Genomic DNA, 5,222 nt, shown 5'->3' on the forward strand with positions numbered 1-5,222 from the left:
CACTTGGGACCCCAATAGGTAAATACAAGAGTGACCCCCAGCGACCTGGAGAAGAGAGGTAATTACCTGTTTTTCACCCAAACCCACAGAGAAACTTTGCAGAAGGACAATGCAAGACCCAAGCAAGACTGGAAGAAACTGAAGATGGAGTCTGCCAGAAGAGGACCTGCAAAAAAAGGGGAGCAGTCCAGTTCCAGTTGGAGTGTCCGGTTGGGTCAGGAGCCACTACCCACCCTTCTGGTGATGCTGAACCAGGTTGACGAGGAAGGACAGGAGCCGGCTGTGCAGCACAAGAGCAGAAGAGGAGTTCCAGGAGTGATGCAGTCGGTGTTCCACATAGCGAGGAGAGATGCAGCACATAAGTGGTGAGGGAAAACCACTAACAAGACTTGGCAATGGCAAGAGTTCCTAAAAAAAAAGTTTGTAGAAATGCTGGGGACCAGGAGAGTCAGAGGGGACTCAACCCATGGAGGGGAGTCCCAGGTGACCCCCACGAACTAGAAGAGTCTTGAGACGAAGATGGAGGCCCCACAGGCGACCCGCTGGCAGCAAGAACAGGAGTCGCGGTGAGGCCCACTCAGCACACCTGGCAGAGAGTTCCAAATCACTGGAGTAGCAGGAAGGAGACTGTCCATGTCAGAGACGAGAGCTGGAGGACAGGACTACATGGAGCCTGAAGATTCCTTGGATGAAGAGCCAACAAGCCTTGGTAGCTGCTAGAGTCGTGGTGCACAGGAGTACTGTCATGCAAGGAGGGGCAAAGACTCACCCACTCCAAAGATAGGCATCTGTTAGAGAGGACCAAGGGGACAACTTCAGACCACCACCTGGGTTGCAGGATGCACACAAAGTTGCAGGAGAGAGGATCCACGTGGCTGGTTGTCGAGCCGTTGGTGGCTGCAGATACTGGGGAGTGACTCCTTCACTCCAAGCGAGATTCCTTCTTACTTCTTTTGTGCAGACTGATGACTTACCACCCTCAGAGGGTGCACAGCCAGGGAAATGTTGCAGGAGCTGGGAGGAGCCAGAGAAACAATGTAGCAGAGGCAAAGTCGTCACTGGAGCTGCAGATTGTCGGTTCCTGTGGAGTCCAGTTGCGGTTCCAGTGGCCAGAAGTAAAAGTAAACATTGCAGAGGAGTCTTGTTGGAATCTTGCACGTCGAATCTGAGGACCCGCCCAAGAGGGAGACCCTATATAGCCCTAAAAGGGGGATTGGTCACCTAGCAGGGTGACCACCTATCAGGAGGGGGCTGTGACGTCACCTGCCTGACCTGGCCACTCAGATGCTCCCAGGGGCCTCTCGCCCATCCTGGATTCAAGATGGCAGAACCAAGTGATCCCCTGTAGGAGCTCTGGGGTGGTGATAAACAGGGGAGTGGTCACTCCCCTTTACATTGTCCAGTTTCGCACCATAGCAGGGACCGGTATCCCTGGACTGGTGCCAACCAGTTTCTGCAAGAAGGGCACCAAATGTGCCTTTCAAAGCATACCTGTGGCTTGGGGAGGCTACCCCTCCCAAGCCCTGTAACACCTATTTCCAAAGGGAGAGGGGTTATCTCCCAATCCCACTCCCAAAGGAAATCCTGTGTTCTGCCTTCCTGGGCTTGAGCTGCTCAAGCAGCAGGAGGGCAGAAACCTGTCTGGAGGGTGGCAGCAGCGAGGCTGCCCAGGAAGACCTTGCAAACTGGTAGGAGCAAAACTGGGGGGTCCACGAAGGAGCCCCCACAGTGCATGGGATCATACAACCAATACTGGGAACAGTATTGGGGTATGATTTCAACATGTTTGATACCAAGCATGCCTGGGTTTGGAGTTACCATTATGTAGCCGGACATAGGTAGTGGCCTATGTCCAGTACACAGGTAAAATGGCTTACCCGCACTCACAAAGTCCAGGAAAATGGAGCTGGAGTTTGTGGGGGCACCTCAGCTCATTCAGGGGCACCCTCACACACAGGTACATGCACCCTGCCCTCTGGGCTAGGAGGGCCTGCCATAGGGGTGACTTACAGTAACCTGCTTCAGTGACCTGTAGTAAAAAGAGTGCACGCACCCTTCCACGCAGGCTGCAATGGCAGGCCTGCAGAGAGATTTTGCATGGGCTTCCATGAGTGGCATAATACATGCTGCAGCCCATGTGGGACTCCTGGTGCCGCAGTGCCCTGGGTACGTGGGTACTATATACTAGGAACTTACATGGGGGCACCAGTATACCAATTATGGAGTGAAAAAGACCATGAACAACTGAATTTAGAGAAAGAGAGCACAGTCACTGGGGGTCTTAGTTAGCAGGATCCCAGTGAACACAGTTAAAAACACACTGACATTAGGCAAAAAATGGGGGTAACCATGCCAAAAAGAGGGTGCTTTTCTACAGGTGCAAGAAAAGTGACACTGCACTGGGTGCAGCTCCACTTTTCATAAATCTGGCCCTAAGTTTTATTGCGTGCATGGTACATGCCGCTGTGTACGTTCTGTGCCCTGTGCTCGTGCAGCCTACACATGTGCCGGATCTGGTAGCTGAGTTGGACGAGGCAACCATGCAAGGAATCTTTGTGTGACCTCATTGTCGTAGTATTCAAACAGGGCATACACGCTCAGGGGTAGATTTATGAAAAGTTGTGCTTGCACTAGGTGCAGTGTCATTTTTCCTGCGCACCTTAACGCCCCCCTCACGCCACCATGGTAGTGCCGTATTTAAAATACGGCGCACCATGGCAGTAGTTAGGGTGACTAGCCTCATAATTTTTTACCCTAGTCCGGTGCTTTGCAGGATTAGCATAAACAATAATGACGCTAACCCTGCAAAGCACCCAGAGGCCCATTGTAACCAATGTCAGCCTCTTTTTAACAATGTTAAAAATTGCAGGTAAAAATGGCACAAAGGAATCTCGTAGATTCCTTTGTGCCATTTTTACGCCTCTCCTAGTGCAGGAACGCCCTCCTTGCATCCTTCCATACATAATATGACGCAAGGGTTTACAAAGTGGTGCAATGCATGCATTGAGCCACTTTGTAAATACGGTCCGGGGAAAATGCCACTTTAACGCTGCCTTAGCGTAAAAAAAAAATGACGCTATGGCAGCACTAAAGTGGCGCTAGGGGCTCTCAAATATACCTTATAGCTTTTCATCCCTCTCAGGTGAAAAAATGGTCCCTAGTGCAAGGAAGGAAATGGGCCCTTTTGTTGCTGTTTGAATGATAAAATACGGGAAAAATTAGGGTTAAAGCGGCCCCCTGGGCACCTGCTGTACCAATAGATGGTACGCCTCTGTCCTTGAGCTCGGTAACATCTGTAATTGAGTGCCCTGAAGCGCTTTAGAAATGCACTTTGGGGCAGATTTATGAAAAGTGGAGCTGCCACTTTTCTTGAGCCCCTGAACGCCACCCTAACGCCACCATGGTAACGTCGCATTTAAAAAACGGCGCGGCGTTTTTGGCCTCGTTGGGCCACATTTGCGTACATTTGCGTCTAAAAAAAAGGACGCAAGTGTGGAGCAAGGAGGCTCTAGGGGCTCCTAAATATGCCACTTTATATAACGTTAAAAGTCACGCTCGACACCTTCGTCAGCTCTCGTTCTGTTTCAAACACTGCATACAGTCTGAGCGAACTTTCTCCGCATTATCCTGTTGATAACAAACGGCTTCCAACAGAAATACGAAAACTAATCAAGACGAAAGCATCCTGAAAGTTCCTGCCGGATGCAGAAACTCCGACACACTAAAACTAAATCGAAAACAGTGAACTAAAAGAAAATAAACTCTGTGTGGTCTAGCCGACACCAACACGTTCACATAAACTCCAAAAAAAAATCTTATTTTTATACATTAATATTCAGGCCCGTATTTATACTCCGTTTGCGCCGAATTTGCGTCGTTTTTTTCAACGCAAATTCGGCGCAAATCTAACGCCATATTTATACTTTGGCGTTAGACGCGTCTAGCGCTAAAGTATGAAGAAAGAGCGTCATTTTTTTGCGTGAACGCCTTCCTTGCGTTAATGAGATGCAAGGAAGGCGTTCCCGTCTAAAAAAATGACGGCGACGCAAATGCGTCGTATTTATACTCCCGGGCAAAAATCACGCCCGGGAGGTGGCGGGTCAAAAAAACCCGCATTTGCGCCTGAATTTAACGCCTGGGTCAGGGTAGGCGTTAAGGGATCTGTGGGCTCAGAATGAGCCCACAGGTGCCCTCCCCTGCCCCCAGGGACATCCCCTGCCACCCCTGCCCACCCCAGGAGGACACCCAAGGATGGAGGGACCCATCCCAGTGAAGTACAGGTAAGTTCAGGTAAGTATAATTTTTTTCATTTTTTTATTTTTTTTGTGGCATAGGGGGGCCTTATTTGTGCCCCCCTACATGCCACTATGCCCAATGACCATGCCCAGGGGACACAAGTCCCCTGGGCATGGCCCTTGGGCAAGGGGGCATGACTCCTGTCTTTACTAAGACAGGAGTCATGAAATGGCGTCTGGGCGTCGAAAAAATGGCGCAAATTGGGTTAAGACGATTTTTTAGCGTCAACCTGACTTGCGCCATTTTAAGACGCCCTAACGTCATTTTTTCCCAACGCCGGCGCTGCCTGGTCTACGTGTTTTTTTTCCACGCACACCAGGCAGCGCCGGTCTGATTGCGCCGTCTAACGCCATTCCATAAATACGGCGCCCGCATGGCGCTTCAGAATGGCGTTAGACGGCGCAAAATTTTTTGACGCTAAACTGCTTTGCGCAGTTTAGCGTCAAAAAGTATAAATATGGGCCTCAGTCTTCTTGGAGACTGTCAAAAATTGCCAATATCGACTATATTTCAAATCGTCATGGCGGGGTATTGGGTAAAGTTTTCAATAAGCAATAATCGCGCCTCAGTTAGACCTCATTGGCTACGATACTGCCACTGCGCAAAGTTAACAATAAAAAGGCGAATAAAGGTGCGTCTCGGGGTACCACCTCATGATACAAAGACCAAGGAAACGTTTAGTTGTCCAAGAATTACTACACCTCCACTGGCTTCTAACAGGCAAAATAATACACTTTGTTAGGATTGTTTTATCAGGTTCCGTCCACTCTCTGCCCCAAATATTCCATACCGGCGAGCAGAGAACTCTGGGAAATTTTATGCTAAATAGTTGCACAGGTAGCGCTGCATCCTAGTTACAGGTTTGATGCTCTTCATGTGAAGATGGGGTCCATGCTGCTAGCGATGTGGTGTGGAAATGGAAGAAG

The 5,222-nt window shown here is 49.8% G+C and overlaps 1 non-coding gene across 1 annotated transcript; it reads right to left on the minus strand.

The window, feature by feature from the left end:
• Positions 1-4,764: 4,764 nt before the first annotated feature.
• LOC138266729 (U4 spliceosomal RNA) lies at positions 4,765-4,905 on the minus strand. The gene has a single exon (XR_011199661.1). It is a non-coding gene; the product is annotated as a U4 spliceosomal RNA (small nuclear RNA).
• Positions 4,906-5,222: the final 317 nt, after the last annotated feature.

The sequence above is a fragment of the Pleurodeles waltl genome, chromosome 11, assembly GCF_031143425.1.
Source record: "Pleurodeles waltl isolate 20211129_DDA chromosome 11, aPleWal1.hap1.20221129, whole genome shotgun sequence".
Classification (NCBI taxonomy): domain Eukaryota; kingdom Metazoa; phylum Chordata; class Amphibia; order Caudata; family Salamandridae; genus Pleurodeles; species Pleurodeles waltl.